General features: G+C 37.1%; 1 protein-coding gene across 3 annotated transcripts in view; it reads left to right on the top strand.

The window, feature by feature from the left end:
* ZBTB46 (zinc finger and BTB domain containing 46) overlaps positions 1-21,259 on the top strand; it is a 108,739-nt gene that overhangs the window by 6,788 nt on the left and 80,692 nt on the right. For all 3 annotated transcript variants that reach the window (XM_084645320.1, XM_084645318.1, XM_084645319.1), the window contains exon 2: positions 1,348-1,480. The gene's annotated coding sequence lies outside the window, so the exon portion shown is untranslated. The remainder of the gene's footprint in view (positions 1-1,347; positions 1,481-21,259) is intronic.

Genomic DNA, 21,259 nt, shown 5'->3' with positions numbered 1-21,259 from the left:
TATTCTCACACTGAAGCATTTTGAAGTCAAGAGGTTTATAGATCATGGTAACTTCTAATGTCACAAAAGACTGATTTAATTAGTGGGCTGTGAGGGAGGATGCCATCCAGACATAAGTATCAGCAGTGTTATCAAGTGGAATACAGAGGTTCTGGCTAAGTAATTTTTGTGTTTGTTTAAGTTTTGTGTTGGTGTAAAAAAAAAAAAAAAAGCCGCTTCTTTAAGTTCAGTTAGGTATTGGTTGTACTTCTTTTCATATCCTTGCTATTTTTTCAGAAGGTTCTCAGGTTGCTAAAGGGCAACAATTAATTTAGTGTCCTTGTGCAGTGCTTTCCTATAACTGTGATTTGGTCTAAATGGAAGAAGGATTCAATAGGTCTGGGAATAGAACCCATGCCTCCTACAGACTTCCTGTATTGTACTGAACAGATCATTTTAATCTTTGTCAACTAAGTTGCCTTCGCAAAATCTCCATTTTAGAGAGATCTCATGGGCGGGCAGATGTTAGGTAAGACTATTGAGGTGCTTGGATGGATGGTGTAAATGAAATGCAAAGTATAACAACACCAAAGTAAATGCTTCACAATACATTTTTAAAAATTTTCACATTACCGGTACTTACCTTGGGACGTATTGTTTGTTGAGATTATTAGGCAGCTTCCTTCACTGTAATTCTGAGTGCTAGAAGTGCGAGGTTTTTGTACTGTAGATTTTTCCTTTGCCTGATCACTGTAGTAACTGTATTCTGTTTTATTATAATATCAATGTCTTTTTAAATACCTTTCTTTGGCAGTGCATCACACTTCAGATAGAAGGAACTTCTATATAACATAGAGGCCACTTCTTTAAAATTATAAAGATTCAGTTCCTGTATTGAAAGGGGCTTGGAAGCATTGAATTCAGGATTTGTTTGATGATGAGTTCTGCTGACCACATTAATTTATTAATCTAGTAATCTATTAATAGTATACAATCCTTAATTAAGACCGGAATGAGTATTTTTAGAATAATCAGTATTTTAAAATCAACTTAATAAAGTTTGCTTCCTATGCAGCTGATTTTAGACATTTTTTATGTAATTTTTCAGGAATATTTCTCTTCATGAGATGGTAAATATATTAGTATTTTGAATGATTTAACAGGTATACCAGTTTAAAGTATATGCATTCTTTCTATTATTAATTAATAACTTTTAGTTTACTTATTAGACAACTTCCAGGCTTGGCTTTTTTTAATTGTTGCCTGTAAGAACGTGGAAGTCACAGTGTGTAATACCTGATTTAAAACTTACTGACTTTTACATTTCTTAAAATTAAGATTATTTTTTCTTCTCTTCTTCCTTCCCAGTTACAGGGCAGTTGATGAACCTTCCAAAGCCTGTTATCAGAAACGCTTTCCCTCTGTTCATTAAAACATGTATGGTGTACCATGACACCTCGTGGCATTTATCTTTACTAAAGAAAACAATTTTCAACTATTGGTAAGTTCTGAACACTTGAGAGAGTTGCTTTTTGGTTTGTGTGTGGTGGGGGAAAGCATTACCTTGAGGACTTTGAATTATCTTTAAATTTAAACTTAACACTGACAGTGAAGGTTAATTTGAAAACCTAACACAGAATTAAAACCTGACGTAAATTTGTTTGGCTACTGTACTGTTCCTACCTTCTGGTTTGGTCACCTTCATTAATCCTGATCGGTCTGTTATTCTCTCTGAGTGTATGAGAAGCAGGAAGAAAGAATATCACAAGACTCAAAACAGAAAAACATTTAGGGGTGATGCAAAAACAGGAAAGGTAGGAGCTTCACTGCTTTTACTGTTCCTATTCTACTCAGCCTCAGTTCTGTGAAGCCTAGAGTCCATGGTCAGGTGCAAACAAGAATTAGCAGTGACTGGCCATAACAACAGAGTGGAAATTTGTGTACTTTTGTATTTAGAAAAAACAGCTGTGGTTCCTCAAACTTTCTGAGACTTGCTGAAATAGCATGGCTTTAATATCCTGTCATTAAAGAAATTGGTATTGTTGATCTAAAAATTGATCCTCTTCTTTAAGGGAGCTAGTCTGTGACTAATAACTGTACAGAACACAGCTCTTGGAATGTGGGCATGTGAGTTTCAGAAAGTGGCTAGCCCTTTTAAGAGAGAGTGCACCTGGGACTGGGGAATATACAGAAAATTATCTTATGATGGAGTTACAGCACACAAACTAAATTTAGAACAAGGTAGAGTAAAGAATTATAATTAAAACTTAAATGTCTTAAGAGTACTGAATAGCATGTTTTCTTCATAATGTTTTATAGCGGGGAGATATGTGATTCATTGTTATGTTTTACTTGTTATTCAAGAAGATGGAGTTAACAAATAAATATACTGTCATATATAAGATTAAACACCTCATCCCATTAACCCCACTTTGCGCGCCCCCCCCCCCCCCCAAAAAAAAGTGGCTGAAATAGTCATCTCTTCATCTATAAACTAAGTTCCTTATCCTGGAAACTGTACTCCATTGGCCTCAGTGGGACTACTCACACTACATAAAGTTACTCATGTGCATGATGAGTCTTTGCAAGATCAGGACCTATGTTTTGAAGAGACCTCCCAGACCTAAAATGTTTTCCTTGTCACAGCATACAGAAAATAAATCCGTGTAAAATAAATAGAAACTGCTGAATAACACCTTTTAGTGTAAAAGCTGGAATTCCTAATTTGCTTAATCTATTCTAAACTGTAAATTGGTGGAGGTGTATGAGACAGTTTCTCATAGGTAGCTAGCTCTTTAATCTTGTCTGGAATCTGAATCACCCTGTTGAGGTAAGAATTCTGTTAACAAGAATTAAAATTTAATTGTAAGTTTGTTTTAATAATCCACATAGAACAATATATTCATATACAGTCCCATACAGAATGCATGTTGTTGGACAGGCAGCATGGTTTAGAAGAATGAGCACAAATTATTATCCTAGAGTGAAATGTTGGCTTCCATTTAAGTCAGTGGGAGTTTTGCCTTAATTTCAGTGGGGCCAGGATTTTACTCTTGGTTTTGCCACGCATTGTATGGCCTTTGGTAAACCATTTAAACTCTGCTGTAATTTCTAAATGTGTAAAATGATAATATCCTCAGAGGATTATTGAAGACTAATGTGTGCAAAGGACTATGTAAGTTGTAAATATTACGTTGAATTAACCATTTTAATATTGGTCAATTCTTCTGTACACAAATCAACCATTATATGAATGTAAAAGAATTTATGTAGTGTTATCTTTTTAAATCGTGTAACTAAAAAAGAACATATACAGACACTGCTCTGTGTGTGTGAGGGAGTGGGGCACCAGTGTACCAAACAGTTTTACTTCTGTAGTCACAACCTATTAAAACTTATCGGGAAGTCTGTCTTTTGACATATAATGTGTGTGTATGTTTGGACTGTCTTGAATTTCTTTGATCTTTAAGTCTAGGAATATGGTATCATCTAATAAAATCTGGCAGTTGGTTCGATATTTGCAGGAGGGCATCCTCCCCGAAATTCTGTTGTTGACTGTTAGAGAAACTCTGAATTTTACTTCAGGTTTAAGGTTAACGTCATTGTTTTATCAATTAAATGGGACAGATTGGTGTCTTTAGGACCACAAATGTCTCTTTTTAAAACAGCATTTAGAATTAAGAGTATCTTTAAAAAATTGCAAAACAAAAATATCCTTTTCCAAGGAGTTTAAAATATGTGAACTCTAAAATTTGATTCTGTAGGTTTTTAAGGGTAACACTGCTGCATAATTACCATTGTGCAATCACATGGCTTGTAGATCTTGGAATTGTGTTCATAAACTCTAGCGCCTTCTACATTGGTGGACTAGGTAGCATATTTAGTCCATCAGCTGATAGCTGGGTGTTCAACACTCGTTAGCTGTAAGGCTTGACTGAGAGAGTTTCAGAATTTGTATCACTGTTTTATTTATTTTCTTACTAATTTTAATAATTTTTTATCAGAATTGTCTTTCTCATACAAGAGTTGTAGGAATAATATACCAGTAATATACAAACAGCTCAGAGAGCTGATATGCCTGTGCTGCTCTAGAATGTTTTATGTTCTCGACTGTTGTAGGAGAAACATGAAACCTTGAATTCTGCTTGTGACTATTAAGAGGAAAGTGGGTTTATTCTAAAATTTACTTAGATGGTAAAAACGTACACAGTTGTTTAAAAACCAATATTTTTTTCTTTAACTTTTCTTTCAGCTAACTTTTAATTAAAGAATACAAACCTGTGTGCTCCTGTTGTAAAGTTTAAACTGTTGTTGCCTAATTTATCTTGCATTTCAATCTGCCACGGAACATCATGCTGTCAGGTTTTCCCTCAAAGCCATTAAGGATAAGGGCTTGTCTTCACTATGAGCTAAATCAGCACTGCTGCAATCAATGCAGCAGGCATCGATTTCATAGAATCATATAACTGGAAGGGACCTCGAGAGGTCATCTAGTCCAGTCCCCTGCACTCAAGGCAGGACTAAGTATTATTTAGACCATCCCTGACAGGTATTTGTCTAACCTGCTCTTAAAAATCCCCAATGATGGAGATTCCACAACCTCCCTAGGCAATTTATTCCAGTGCTTAACATCTCTGACAGTTAGGAATGTCCAACCTAAACCGCCCTTGCTGCAATTTAAGCCTATTGCTTCTTGTTCTATTTAGCAGGTCTGGTGAAAACATGATAAGTTGATGGGAGAGCTCTCTCCCCTCGCCTTCAGTACTCCACCTCCCTGAGAGGCCGAAGTTATGTTGATGGCAGGAGAGTGTTTCCCGTTGACATAGTGTGACATAGACACCGCTGTAAGTTGATCTAAGCTATGTTGACTTAAGTTACATACCTTATGTAACTTAAATAGCATAACTTAGATAGACTTACCTTGTTATTGTAGACCAGGCCTAAATGCTCTACCATGCTTTTATTTTTGAAGTTTCTCGTTTTTCTCTGAAAACATGCCTTCACCTTCAACATTAGCCTGAACTAATAAACTAATATTTTAACAAGTTTTCACACTTTCTGGGTTTTTGTCCATCTGATAGTGTATGGCTTACCATTTTGTAGAATCTGTTTGTTGGAGCGGGAGGATTCTGGATTGGTTTCAAGAGACTCAGTTGTAGCCAGATGGCCTTTGAGGACTTGAGGCATGCTCCTAGCTCTTGACAGCCAATTTGACCAGTATTTAAGGCTTGACCATCAAGGTTTGGGAGCACAGGGTGAAATCTGTATTGATTGCTCCCACTTATTTCGGTTCTGGCTGTTGGGGTTTGAATGTGTTTTTGTTTATCTCCACCATTGCAGTAGCATGGTCTAAAGAATATAAATATTTCTGGCCCATCAGACACCTTCAGCTCTCCTCCTAGAAGAGGTCGTCTTCTAACTGTAGACTCCACTGGTGTCTAAGCTCTCATCTTTTGCCCTGTTTTGAGTTTCCTGACTTAATCTGCTCCATACAGGTTGAGAGTTTGAACCTGTTCTTTGAGGTAGAGTGCTTGGAAATAGCCTGACTGAATCAGTTGACTCCCTCCCTCATCCATTGATTTGTTAGAACATGTAAATATGCCAAGGGTGTAGTTGCTAACCATTCTTGTACTGATTGAATTGGGTGTCTTTCTGTGTTCTTGGACACTGTCTATCGTAAGAATTTCTAAAAGGAAAAAATTTTCCTGCAGTAATGTCAGCGATGTCCTAATATTTTTGCAGCTTGAAATTAGTCAAAACCCAGTGCCGGAATTCAGTTGCATATTCCTCAACAGATTATGCTAATTATAGTTGCAGGCTCATTACACCATGACTATTGAGAAGAAATGGTCTTAATGGAAATGATCAACATTGAGAGGCCCAGGGCTATGACATCACCTGTTGTTTTTTATTTTACAAAGCAGTAGTTTTGAAAAGTTTCAGATTTGTTTACTTTGTCATTGTCTCATTAAGTATAAAATGCCCTTGATGCTACTTGCTATAGTTACCTTCCCTTTGAGTTTGGTAGAGTTTGTGATAGCGAAGATCTCTAAATGCAAAACATCCAGATGTGGGATGGTCTTGGAAAGTAGGTTTATCAATCAGTGATATTTACGTTCAGCTTACATACTAGATATTCACAGCCAAATGCAATTTTAGGTCTCAGTTCTACAAAGATCAGCTTAATTTACTGGTTCCATTGAAATCAAGGCATGTGTTTGGTCTTTGCAGGATCAGGCCTAAACTTATGAAGAAGGGAATGTTTGCCCCATCACCAGTGAGAATCTCTGTATCTAAAGTTAGTGCTTGCAGATTCCTGGGGAGACAAGGATACATCTTGAGTTTTTGTGTGTGCAGAGGAAGCAGTTCTCTTTAAAGAGAAATTAGAAGCTGAAGGAAAAGGGGACAAAAGACATGCTGAACTCCCTCTGATGAATGTCTCTCCATCCTACATGTCCTAAGGATCCCTTAGTTATGAAAAGTTGTCCTATCAAATAATTTTACTTTTGTTTCACCACTGCTATTAATTGTTCTTGATACTTAAGTGGCTTATAAGCTGAACATTCTCTGCTTATGTAAAAATCTAATAAAAGTAAAACACAGCTTAAAATATGTCTTTTCATTGGAAATGAAGCCCCAAAGATCTCTGCCTTACCCATAATGTTCCTTACATTAGAAGACATTGCTTTCTAGGGGTAGAGTTTGCAGGAGTAAAAATAAAGGCAAGTACCCATTCTGGTCCTTAACTCAGTATCTTCATTCTCTCTTATTTATAGGGACAAGATTGTATATTGGAGTGCCTTCATCATACTCTTTTGCAAGTCTTGTCTAGTTCTCAGTGACACTACAGGTCCAAAGGTCCAATTTGTCCTTACAACAGACATCAGTCTATATTTGAAGGAATCTGGAATTCACAATTTTGATTTTTTTTTTCCTGGCCAAAAGAACTTCGTTTCTTTAATCAAATTAAGGTTGCTTACTTCTGTCTGACAATTTGTTTAGTCAAGCCTTACATTTGTGCTTTTAAACATTGTGCAAACTGAGTGTGTTTTTGAACATCCAGTATAAACACATTTTCTTGAAAACTTGTATTGGAAGTACTCTATCATCCATCTTATCCCTAAGATTCTCTTCTGTACGTTCCCCCCCGAAATACATCCTTAGAGAAATAGTCTCTGCTTCTGGAGAGTGAGCTCTTCCATTGCTAGCAGGAGAGTGACTGCTGGGAGTCATCGTCCATCAGTGCTTTCATTCTGCTGCTTTTTCTGACCCATTAAGTAGGTGCAGTAACCCAAGCATAGACACAATCCTCTTCTGTTTTTCTGTTTTCCGATTAATTTGTAGTAGTGTAAGAACATACCTATGCCTGGGTTCCTGTACATGTTATTTTCCCAGCATTCTCAACTAGATCCAAGTGAAATTGACAAGCATCCTGTGTCCTATTCTGCAAGTAGAAGAGTTGAAAGTGTGACCCAACCTAGCGGAGTTCGTCTGCACTGGAATTTAAAAAATGTCGGAATGCTGGGGAGTGCGGGGGGCTGTGGGCATGGACAGGGGATAAGGGAAATAGAAACATGGGATGCATTCATTTAATTTTACGTGGTAGAATTTTGGACTGAGTTTCAGTTCTTCCTTAATCTATTAGCTGATTTTGTTTTATCTTGATAACTGTGAACAACACTTGAATTTTTTTGTCTATGTTCCAGTTAAGCTTTTCCCCCAGGGGAGTATGGAATGTTAGGTTGTTCTTAGTATCGTGTATAATACATACAGTAATACAGGATGGGCAGGGATGGTGTCCATAGCCTCTGTTTGCCAGAAGTTGGGAATGGACGACGGGTTGGATCACTTAATGATTATCTGTTCTGTTCATTCCCTCTGGGGCACCTGGCATTGGCCACTGTTGGAAGACAGGATACTGGGCTAGATAGACCTTTGGTCTGACCCAGTATGGCTGTTCTTATGTTATGGTAGCCTATTATTTATATGTCCTTAGTTTGTTTTTTTCACTCTCAAGGCTATGTGGTACTTAATTGTACACAGTCTAAATTGTTTGTACATTTTTTTGGTTAGTTTTTGTCCTAAAAAAAAAATCTTTCTCCTGGATTGTGCTTTGGATTGATCAAAGAAATTTGTAATCTGTGTTTTTGTTGCTGTTTTCCTTCTGAGCAAAGGAAACAAAGTACCTTTGAGGAGGCGGAAGAGTTGTTGTTTGTCTCCAAGATTTTTCTGGGGGACAGTTCTGTAGACTTACTTACACCTAGGAAGTGTGTTCTGCCTATCTCTTTTTATTCGGGACTAAAGTGTTATATAACAGGTTTTTTTGTACCCTTTAATTTTAATTGGGTTAAATCTTAATCTTGGGACTACTCATATCGTAATGTTGACAGGATAGTCCTATAACTATTTGCTATTTTGAAGGACTGTTCTAACTTAACTGATGATCCCTCAGTTTTGGTAAGGCTGCTGCTATATCCGGAAGGCACACCTTTATGCCTAGGTATTGATGGCGTAAAATCAACAATTTTTGAATTGCTTAGAGTACATAGCACAGTGGAGATAAGATTAGTGCAGGGTTGTGCCCTTAAGGTTCTAACTTTCAGATACTAATTCAGTCTGAAAACTAAATAGTTTTTTCTCAGCTGTATTTTAAAATATCTCACATTATGATATTTGAGATAAAAAGTGTATTACTTGGAGGGAAAACCTTACTTGGTTGAAGCAATAAATATTATCTTTGCAGTGACTGATTTAGCATTGAAATACTACTTTTGTGAAGTGTAGAAAGTTTGGTACTCTAAAGTTTAGAATTCATTGTGAAATTTAGAATAAGTGCTAAGATACTTTTTTCCATCAAAGATAATGTGAAAAGTAAGATATTACAGTGGTGGCCACCTGAAACAGATGTACTTCAATGAAGTCCTCCTTCATTGTTGAACTTCCACAGGAAGTCCATTCTAATAAAACAAACAACCTCAAGTAACTGTCATTTTTACTGAGGTTTCTAGTTTAGGGTGGTATCTAATCAATTCTATATTAACATTCAAAGAATATTTTAACAAGTGTTGGTACAATTGAAGGAGGCTACCCGATTTAGTGTTCTGAAGTCTGCAGCTTTGCTCCTGTTGTTTTATTTAGTAGATAAAGACTATTTTGTTGAGTGTGCAAAACAGTTTCTCATTTCACAAAAAGTGGATTAGAACATGTGAGCAAGATGGTCCATAAGCTTAGACTGAATGTTTGTGTGTCAAATTGGGCTGTATTTTATTAACTTGTTAAAGAAGTAAACAAGACAATGCTAAGTACAGTAAATTGTTCACCAACTGATTACATTGACTTGGTTCCATTGTGTGTATCTGCAATTTACTAGAAAATTCTTGAATTTACAGTATCTGTAGAACTAGGTTCATTCTAGCAGTAATTTAGAGTTGTATTTTTAATACTTAGTTTCCGACCTAGCCTGTAAAAATGTGAGCAGTGTCATTCTGACCTATAGCTATAAATTGACATATGGCTAAGTAAAATTAAATCTGCTGAGATTTAAAAGCCCATACTTGATTTTACTATTGTGTAAGTGCATTTTTGTTTAGAAACAATCTCTATACTATTTTTGCAGTTTGTTTATTAATATGCTTTCAGTAGAATCAAATTACTATATTTGCACATTAGCTTGCGGAGAAAATTATGTTCAGACTACAATTTATTGTTTGTGTGGGGGGAGGATTTGTCAGGGTCCCTACAGATGAGCTTTCATGGTTCACTGGCCTCTTGGAAGGCACTATTGTAGCAACCTTCCTTTATCAGAGTACCAGATTTTCCTCCCTCTGGAGGGTGTTATAGTAACTGATAGATCAATCAGAAAAGTCCTGTAGACTAGAGCAACTTTCTGTTTTGGAGTTTGGGGATGCTGTCTCTGCAGTGTCCTTATTCCTTTGTTCCCTAGAAAGTGAGAGGCTGTACTTGGGGAAACTAACATGGTTGTTGGGCATATTAATGCAGAGCAGAGGTGGGATTTACCATATTTCAAAGTTCAGCCCGGTAAAATACTAAACCCTTTGAATGATATATCTAACACATGTTTTCTAAACCACTGGAAATGAGCTCTCCAAGCTATTTATCAATTAAAACTTCCTCTGTTCAGATTGGTTAGCAGAATAATTTATTCTCTTGTACCATAAAACTGGTATTAAAAAACTATAAATAACTTGATATCCATAGTATCTGTTATATAACATTGTCAAAGTAGTAGACAATTGCAAAGCTTCTGTCTTTCTACAATGGATATTTAATTTTAGGATTACCAAAATTTGCAGCTATTTATTGGTGTATATCACCCTGACAGGGTTTGAGAGAGTGCCATTTATTTACTTCTGGTTTCTTTTCGTGGGATGTAGCATTTTGCAAATTGAAAAATAGATCCTAATGGTCAAAGATATCACTAGCTCCAGTTAATTTTTTCAAAGGCTGTTAAGCGATTAAAAAAAATTTATCGCAATGTTAATAAAATATCATTTATTTAAATATTTTGGCATGTTTTCCACTTTTTCAAATACTATATATTCAGTTTCAACACAGAATACAAAATGTACAGTGATCACTTTATTTTTTATTATAAATATTTTCACTGTAAAAATAAGATAGTATTTTTCAGTTCACTTAATACAAGTACTGTAGTGCAATCACTTTATCATGAAATTTGAATTTACGAATGTCAAATTATTCACCAAAACCCCCCTGCTTTCTAAAACAAAACAATGTCAAACTTTAGAGCCTACAAGTCCACTCAGTCCTACTTCTTGTTCAGCCAATCCCTGAGACAAACAAGTTTGTTTACATGTGCAGGAGCAGGGTGGATAAAAATCAATGATTTTTTTAAAATCGGATTTAAATCGGATTTTTTTGATAAAATGCTTTTTGAGGAAAAAACCTATCTAAAGAAAGCGTTAATTAAGATACATTCTAGCTCAAAGATATCTCATCATGGAATAGGGATTATAAATTCTAATTCTATAGTATGAGACTATATTGATGTAATGTTTAAGGAAAGTTTTGTAAATGAGTTCCAATAGTTCATGGATTAGGGACCCAATTTTATGGGGTTCCAGGGGCTTCTGTATAGATTATTTAGGTTAATCTTTCTATCTATCCAATGGGACTCAGTGCTCAGTCTAGAAGATGCCGTCAGAGATGCTTAGTTTTGCAGTTCTCAAACTGTGAATTTGTGTCTCCAGAGATAATATGCTGGTTAACAGCAAAAATGTTTTAAAATAAATAAATATATAGAGGTGAGAAATAACGGACCTCAACCCTATTGTCCCTCTGCAAATTTGTGTACACAGAGTCAATCCCTTACCTCTCTCTAAAAGTGCAAAGTTTCAAAAAGTTCAATGAATAGAAGATTGCTGGGGGCGGAAAAGAAGGCTGGAGATAAATGTGGGAAGGGAGGGACAGGCAGTAGAAACAAAAGTGAAACTGTTTGAGCAGCATATTCCAGAAAACTTGAGGTCTTTCTGAGTGTAGCCTTCATTGATTTGAGATCTACCATACCATTCTCTCACTAGAAGGGAAAACTATAATGGCAGCAGGCCGTAAGAGAGACCCAGTTTGGGAATAAGAACCATTCAAGAAATGTTTGCTGATGATGAAATAAAGTCACACCAGTGAACTGGTGGAAGTCACTTAAGCACTTGGATTCAGAGACAGTTGAAGTGATAATCTCACTTTTAACAGCAGTAGCTTCTTCTGATGGTGTAGAAAGAATATTTTCTTCCTTTGGACTAATTCATTCCAAATTGAGAAATCGTTTGGGACCTGAAAAAGCAGGAAAGCTTGTTTTTCTTTTCCAGATTATGAACAAACAGGAAAATGAAGGTGAAGATGACTGAGTTAGCTGCAGAAGCCAATATTTTAAGTTTCTCATGTTGACCTGGCTGATGTAGTCAATTTAATTTTTGTTTTTTTAAAAAAAATATTTCATTTAACTGTTTTAGTTAAAAACAATTTTAACAAAAACAAACCTGATTTTAAAAAACTTGAATGTTTAAATTCAAAAATTCATATGTTTGTTTTGTTAAAATATTATGTTTGCTGTTGAAGAAAAAAATCCAGAATACATAGCATTATTGTTTTTAGTTAAATAAAACAATTTAAATGTCTGTCTGATAATGTTCTCTTCCTAATACAGCATGGCAAGAAAATCCTCCAAATATTGATTAACCTGTTGAATTGGAGCTAGTTCATCTCCCAATGACTTCAATAAATATTTGCTTCAATTCCCTTCGGTAAATAAAATAACCAAATAATCATTCATTTTCTGATATACCTGTAAAACTAATCTGAAAAGTTTTAAAAATATATCATGTGTACCTTCTAAAAATGAAACCTACATCTATCTGAGTTGTGAAGAATATGTATTAAGGTTATAACAACCAACGAGAATGCACGTCTGTGTAGAAATCTATGATTAAATAGAGTCTTCCTGACTAGTGATTTAAATCATGATTTAAATCAAATCCACTCTGTGCAGGAGTCAGTGCTGCCCACTTCTTGTTTACAATGTCACCTGAAAGGGAGAATAGGCGTTCACATGGCACTGTTTTAGCTGGTGTTGCAAGATATTTATGTGCCAGATGTGCTAAAGATTCATATGTCCCTTCATGCTTCAACCACCATTCCAGACGACATGCATCCATGCTGATGATGGGTTCTGCTCAATAGCGATCCAAAGCAGTGCAGATTGACGCTTGTTTGTTTTTCATCATCTGAGTTAGATGCCATCAGCAGAAAGTTGATTTTCTTTTTTGGTAGTTTGGGTTCTGTATTTTCTGCATCCAAGTGTTGCTTTTTTAAGACTTCTAGAAGCATACTCCACACCTTGTCCCTCTCAGATTTTGGAGGGCACTTCAGATTCTTAAACCTTGGATTGAGTGCGGTAGCTATCTTTAGAAATCTCATATTAGTACCTTCTTTGCATTTTGTCAAATCTGCAGTGAAAGTGTTCTGAAAACGAACAACATGCTGGGTCAGCATCCGAGACTGCTATGAAATGAAATATATGGCAGAATGCGGGTAAAGCACAGAGCAGGAGACCTACAATTCTCCCCCAAGAAGTTCAGTTGCAAGTTTAATTAATGCATTATTTTTTTTAACGAGCGTCATCAGCAGGGATCAGCATACACTTCTGGAATGGTGGCCAAAGCATGAAGGGGCATACAAATGTTGGGTATACAAATGTTTAGTATATCTGGCATGTAAATACCTTGCAACGCCAGCTACAAAAGTGCCATGCAAACACCTGTTCTCACTTTCAGGTGACATTGTGAATAAGAAGCAGGCAGCAGTATCTCCCGTAAATGTAAACAAACTTGTTTGTCTTAGCAAGTGGCTGAACAACAAGTAGGACTGGGTGGAGTTGTAGGCTCTAAAGTTTTACATTGTTTTGGTTTTTTGAGTGCAGTTATGTAACAAAGAAGCTACATTTGTGAGTTGCACTTTCACGATGAAGAGATTGCACTACAGTACTTGTATGAGGTGAATGCTATTTCTTTTGTTTATCATTTTTACAGTGCAACTATTCGTAATAAAAATAATATAAAATGAGCACTGTACACTTGGAATTCTGTGTTGTAATTGAAATCAATATATTTGAAAATGTAGAAAAATATCCAAAATATTCAATAGGTATTCTGTTTAATGGCGCAATTAAAACAGCGATTAATCACGATTAATTTTTTTGAGTTAATCGCATGGGTTAACGGCGATTAATTGACAGCCCTAATTTTTTCACTTCCTGAACCAACAGGAGACTTGTAGTCACACATCCTACACACATCTCTTGAGTTGTGGGAGAGGACCCTTGCATACCTGCTATGGGGGGAACTCTTTTGTCCTTTGGCAGCACAGTGATTCTTTGGGGAATTGCCCAAATTGCAGTATTAGTTTTAGGTATAGTTCGAGGGCTGCCCTAACCTGACTCCCATGCGCACACAAAACTCTTTAGATTGAGTGAAGTGGTGATTTAAACTCTAGCTAGCTGGCCAGTCAGGACAGGAGTTGTGGGTTGAGCTGGTAATGAAGTGGGAGCTCAGCTATTCTGTGCTGTTAATACATTCTGTGCAGCTCAAAAACTTTGCGGTGTGACTGCTGTCATGTGATGTAGGCTAATTTGAGTGCAGTTAACATGGGCTAACACTGCAATGAAGGTAAGCAGTGGGTTGGTTGTTAGTATCTTATGTAACTACCATAGGAAATTGGACAGACTGTTGTAGATGGAGGTCTGGGTTGGTGGTGCCCTACTTTTTCAACCTCGGTTCATACCACATTAATGGATATTTTATAAATGTGGTGTTGATATCTTTTTTTTTTTTTTTTTTTGAGGAAGCTCTGTATCTGTTAAAAGAAAAGGAGTACTTGTGGCATCTTAGAGACTAACAAATTTATTTGAGCATAAGCTTTCGTGAGCTACAGCTCGCTTCATCAGATGCATAAGGTGGAAAATACAGTGGGGAGATTTTATTTAAACAGAGAACATAAAACAATGGGTTTTACCATACAGACTGTAACAGGAGTGATCAGGAAAGGTGAGCTATTACCAGCAGGAGAACCGGGGTGGGGGGGAGATAAGGAGGGGCACCTTTTGTAGTGATAATCAAGGTGGGCCATTTCCAGCAGTTGACAAGAACAGTAGGAGGGGAAATAACAAGGGGAAATAGTTTTACTTTGTGTAATGACCCATCCACTCTCAGGCTTTATTCAAGCCTAAGTTAATTGTATTCAGTTGGCAAATTAATTTCAATTCAGCAGTCTCTCATTGGAGTCTGGTTTTGAAGATTTTTTTTGTTGAAGAATTGCCACCTTTAGGTCTGTAATCGAGTGACCAAAGAAATTGGAGTGATCTCCAACTGGTTTTTGAATGTTATAATTCTTGACATCTGATTTGTGTCCATTTATTCTTTTACGTGGAGACTGTCTGGTTTGGCCAATGTACATGGCAGAGGGGCATTGCTGGCACATGATGGCATATATTACATTGGTAGATGTGCAGGTGAACGAGCCTCTGATAGTGTGGCTGATGTGATTAGGCCCTATGATGGTGTCCCCTGAATAGATATGTGGACATAGTTGGCAACGGGCTTTGTTGCAAGGATAGGTTCCTGGGTTAGTGTTTTTGGTGTGTGGTTGCTGGAGAGTATTTCCTTCAGGTTGGGGGGCTGTCTGTAAGCAAGGACTGGCCTGTCTCCCAAGATCTGTGAGAGTGATGGGTCATCCTTCAGGATAGGTTGTAGATCCTTGATGATGCGCTGGAGAGGTTTTAGTTGGGGGCTGAAGGTGATGGCTAGTGGCGCTCTGTTATTTTCTTTTTTGGGCCTGTCCTGTAGTAGGTAACTTCTGGGTACTCTTCTGGCTCTGTGTATATAAAATCTCCCCACTGTATTTTCTACTGTATGCATCCGATGAAGTGAGCTGTAGCTCACAAAAGCTTATGCTCAGATAAATTTGTTAGTCTCTAAGGTGCCGCAAGTACTCCTTTTCTTTTTGCGGATACAGACTAACACGGCTGCCGCTCTGAAATCTGTATCTGTTGTGACCCCAATGAATACTTTCCAAGTAGGAAACTATACAGCACTTTAAACTTGGATACATTCTGTTTGAAGTTTTTCCTAAAGGCTGGAAATTTCCATGTGATAGTTGTGTATTGGAAATGGGTTGTGTAAAGTAAAATTCAGTGGAATTAAGGAGGAATACACAGCAATGCTCAGATAGAATTTATGAAACTAAAATTTTAGTGACATCACATGACATACTGGTGAAAGGATCTGGATAGACGCATTACCCAAGAGAAATGGGATTTGATCTGGAAAAGAGGATCAGCAATCTCAATCTGAGATTTAGATTAAGATATTTTTTCAAGGGTACCTAATATTGGTCAGGTTAATATATATAGAGAGCGGGGCGGGGGGGGAGGGGGGACTGAATGGTGATAAGTGCTGAAGAAATTGTGGAGTGAGTGGAGATTTGTGCATATATGGTGGACATGTCCAGTCATTAGAGAGTATTTGGATGCAGCTTATTACACTACCACAATTGTTGGATATTTATTACCAAATGATTCTTTGGTAATCCTCCTGGGCTTTCTAGCAGAAATGGTCACACACAAGGAAGTGAAGAATTAATCTCTCATCTGCTAGTAGCTGCAAGGCTACTGGTAGCCTTGGAAAAAGATAAATAGTCCAACACTAGAGGAATCATTCAAAAATGTGGGAGGTGATGGTTATGGAACAATTGACACACCAATTGTGTACCCAACAATATAGACGGAGGACAAATAGTTACTTAGCTATTTGGTTACCATTTATTCAGTACCTGGAGTATACTCACTTGCCAAAAAAAAGTTACTTTCCAATTTTTTCAAATATTAACAATTGATAGATCTGTCTGTTTTTGTTAAATGTGTAATCAGACGTTTCACTCAGTTTTATAAAATCACCAAAACATCATGTTATAAAGTAGTATGAAGATGCTCACTCTGTAATATGGTAACACCTTATTTAATCATCAGATCTCTATTTTATTACTGTAAGTTTCTCGAAAGCTCATTGTTGTAATGGTTGTTTTGTCTCCTGATATTTACATGGCAAGGATTTGTAAACAGGTTAACTTCCTAAATAAATATAGTTTCAGAAAATATTTTTAATGACATCAGTAATTATATAAGTAGATAATACTGTTGTGTGATGAGTGAAATATTGGTAACAGAATGTGTCTGCCAAAAAAGCCAGTACAGCTCTTACTTACATTTTGCTTTCGATAACGGTGCAGACTGTTCTGATCCAAAACTAGAACTTGTCTGTTCGTGGTATTCTATTTTTTGACTGAGATATAGGCTAAATCTTAAATCATGTACTCTCTCCAAACTCAGCAACTCTTCATACTTCTCACATGCTTTCTTTAAAGGCTGCTTCCTTATGTGTTTTTGGGTATCTTGACATGAAGCTAGATATACTAAAGTTTGGTTATAGATGGATCCTGTTTGTAAAATGAGGCTTTAATCTCTGATAACCAAAGACTGTGTGTGCGCTTAACTTTGTTACATACTGACTTTCGTGGGACTACTAACAATGTGTAAAGTTATGCACACATGCAAGTATTTGAAATTTGGGACAAAATTATAAAAAGTAAGACATCTTTGAAATATGCAGGATACAAGTAAAGGCTTAGTGAAGAATAAATGAATGATGACTTCATATGGATGACTTCATATTAAACAAAAATAGATACATTTTCAAGAGTCTTACTAACATTAGACTTCGGAGAATTAAAGCATGTCAGAGAGATCGGTAGAGGACTGTGTGTGTGAGAGAGAGAGACAGAGATGTGGAGACAATAGAGTAAATGTTTCAAAATATAGAACTAAAACCCCTCATGAAGCAAAGTTAGAGTAATGCTAATCCATACACTTTATAGTAAAACTTTCAAGTTTGTTAATTTGAGACCTGAATTTTAATACCCCGATGCCATGTTTCTTTAATTTTGTTCATCTATTAATGACTCTATTATAGTTAGTGAAATCATTCCAGAAGTTGTCACTTATTTATTATTTTATTTTTTGAAATCTTTCATCTGTGTTAGTAGAAATGTATTTGGCACATGTATGACTTCATCTAGTAAATATTTTCATTTAAAAAAACCTGTCATTTTCTTCAAAACTAGGACTTTTCATATTAAATATTTCTATTTAACTCTTTCAGAAGCCACATTACATTTAAATACTAACAGGAACTCCGGCCTAAGTAATCCAATCTGAGTTAATTGAAATCTTATTCAGAGTATTAAAAAGAGCTTTCATAAGCTCACATTTTAATATTTTTGTCTATGTGATGATCCATTTTTATAAAATTGACTTCTACTCCCCAGTTTATTTTTCTTTAGTCTCAGGTGCTTCCATTAGTAGTTGGAGGGGCTACATTTCTATAGAACTCCTTCCATTATTTCTCATAAATAGCTATATCTAATCACAAAGTAGGGTAGAAAACCAAAACCACAAAGCAGTGTGTAAAACTGGAACACGGGAGAGGAGGATTTTGAAGCTTACTGAATTAACTACTAGTAAATTGCCTTAAATTTAACTTGTGCTAATTCCCTACTGGTCCTTGACATAAAACGGATGCTCTAGTTTGACATGGGTAGACAAAAAACTAACTAACTCTTCTGAATTTGAGGCATATTTAATTTCTCCCCCAAAGACCTCTTCTATAAAAAGTACAACGATGTTTTATAAAAGGTGAATGTGGAACAAAGCATATAAGGTGACAGGTTCTGTGACACACAGATCAAGTAATTTATAACTGTTTCTCTCAGATTGGAAGATGTTGAACTTCACTAGTCAAACTGAACACAAATATTCTTATTATTGCGCACAAATTTGAAGGTGACAGATAATGTGGAATTCTCTTGTTGCGATAGCCACTAGTCTTCACAAATAGTAGTTTCATCACCTTGCCAATTGATGGCAGAAAGTATTTTTTTGTGTCCTCCTGGCTTTGTCTCCAGACTCTCTTCAGTTTAGGGAGGCAGGAATGAGAAATTCAGTCTCTTTCCAGTAGTGAGGTGTTCTGTTTTTCTTTTGTAGCTATTCTGCCAGTTTCAGATTTACTGTTGAGTGATTTTTGTTAGTCTCCAAGCTAGCGTGCTCCCCTTCCCTCAAGTAGATGAATCTAAGAACCCAAAGACTAGAAAATTCTCAACATGCAGTACATTTTTGCATCAAACATGAGCAACTTGTCTTCATTTTCAAGGATCTTCATGGCCTGTCTCCACCCTACCTGTCATGTCATTCTCTATTGAGAAGTTGACTCCCGCCTCTGATTGGTTGCTGATGCCACCCTGCATTGCCTACTTATTAAACTTTTAAACAAGCACTTTCATGTTTTCTCCTGTGCTGTCCATCACGCTTGAGAGGAGTGCCCCCATAAACATCTGCAAAGTTATCGAATGATGCTCCTTCAAAACTGTCCTTAAACTTTTATTTTTCCATGATACCTAGAAAAAGTTGATAGCACATCAGTGGTCTAACTGCTGAGGCCATTGTCTGTTATGCTGACCAATATTGTCTCATTGTTTTGTTTTACTCTATTTTGTCTATTGTGTTATCCTTAGATTGTAACCTGTGTGGGACAGGTCTTTTTGTTTGTGTTTGTTCTACCACAGTGGGATGTTGGTCCATGACTAAGGCTTTTAGGTGCTACAGTAATAAAACTACAGTGCTTTTGCAGTAAGCCACCTTTCATGGTCCTGCAGAGTCTCATTTCCAGTACTCTTACCACTCTTATACTTAATATTTTAGTAGAGCATGAACTCAGAGCAGAATAATTGAGAGCCCCCACTTTCTTTGGGCCAATCCACACTCCAAACTGGTTTTAGTTCTCATGCAGTCTGCCTCTATCGTGTCTGACAATGCCACAGCTACTTACTGCCAGCCCTCCTCCTCAAGATACCTGGCAGATTTGCATGGCCTACATTCCAAAGAGCCTGCCCCATAGGGAAACATTTTGGGGGAGAGTCCAGAGTTTCACCCCCCAAATGTATCCTCCAGCCTTCTGCTTCCTCTTTAGTGCCCTTAGAAATATGGGCAAGCAAACTAGGATCATCCAACTCCTGCCCTTCTTTGGTTAGTGATTCTTTCATCCTGCCCAGAGGCTGCATCTTCTGCCAAGGTCTTGGTGAGTGGGAAGGAAGGTGATACTTGGTCCTTTATTGCTAGGCTCTAGAATCTAGTAAGAATATACTGAACAGGAAATAGCCAAATCCAGTGAGAAGCTCTCCTCATCCAGTGAGGCTAGCAAGTGCTCTGTCCGTAAGGACAAGGCTAGTAAAGATTGATTCAGGTTAGCTCCAGGGGCTCAGTCTCAAAAGGATCTAGTTAAAGAAGCCCTGCTTGAATTTAAAACAAACAAACAAACAAAAAAACCTAAGAAAGGCACCAGGAGATTCACATCACAAGCTTGCACAGATTCCTTTATCCTAGCCATCTTCAGTCTAGACACTTGCACTGATTTCATCACTGTGGTACAAATGGCTTTTCTCTGTTGGAAGATAACTAGTAATGAGACGTATAGCCAGAAGGCAGACAACACACAAAGAAAAAACATACATATAGTCAAAGTAAGCTGAGGGAAACACAAGTAGTGGCAGAAGTCTTCCTTATCAAATGCTAAAGAAATTCTCTGAACTTCAGATGGAAGGCATTGAAGAAGAAACCCACAAAAGGCTGTTGCTGCCTAAATTCTTCAAGATGGATGAAAATGTTGCTAAATATGCTTGATATTATCCATAGCAAAATGAGGAACAGTAACTCCAAGGGGAGCCTGTTTCCAACCAAGTCCAAGAAGTTGCTCCTTTTCATGTAAACTTTCATGTTGGAATGAGAACACCAAAAGGAAAGAAGACAAATATATAAAAAACCTGTTCACTTCATAACTGAGATTTCTTGCATCTTCCTTTGAATGAATGCATGGATGATGGACCACTCATCTGATCCTATATGGTGGTTCCAATTTCCCAAAAGGCAAAAAGACTTCTACAGCCTCTAAAAGTAGATGCACTAGTGGCTTCTTTAATCAAAAATACTGTCCTTCCATCTGAGAAGGGGGCTTTCAGGAGCCCACTGGTGCAAAATTATGGAGCTGTGGCAGTCAAATCCTCAATCACAGTATTTCTAACAATTTTTTCCTTTCAAGTCCAAACATTGGAAGAACTGATTTTCAAATGTTCTCTCACTTTGGTGAGAGAAGACTGTCTGTCTGTCTGTCTGATGCTTGTATAGGGTCTTAAGGCTATGTCTACGCTACCCCTGGATCGATGCTCCGGTGATCAATGCACAGGGGGTCAATTTAGTGGATCTACTGAAGACCCGCTAACTCAATGGCAGTTCACTGTCCGGTCGACCCCGGTACTCCACTGGGAACAAGAGGAGCAAGATAAGTCAACGGGAGAGTGTCTCCCGTCTACCTCTAAGTCGACCTAAGCTACGTCAACTCCAGCTATGTTCTTCACGTAGCTGGAGTTGTGAAACTTAAGTTGACTTACCGCAGTAGTGTAGACGTGGGCTAAGATTTGTGGCATGGGTAATGGCTTCCAGTGCAATCTTCAGGACACCTATATCCTGAGGACTACTGGTTGAACCTGGAAATTTACCTGCAGTGATGTCCTCCAGATATTCTGCAGGTACATAGCATCAGCCTCTTCTAATTTGCACCAAAAAGTCTAGCCCTCTTATGGGTTT

Source organism: Lepidochelys olivacea (assembly GCF_965140295.1).
Source record: "Lepidochelys olivacea isolate rLepOli2 genome assembly, chromosome: 13".
Classification (NCBI taxonomy): Eukaryota; Metazoa; Chordata; order Testudines; family Cheloniidae; genus Lepidochelys; species Lepidochelys olivacea.
This window is presented reverse-complemented; position numbering and strand designations above follow the sequence as displayed.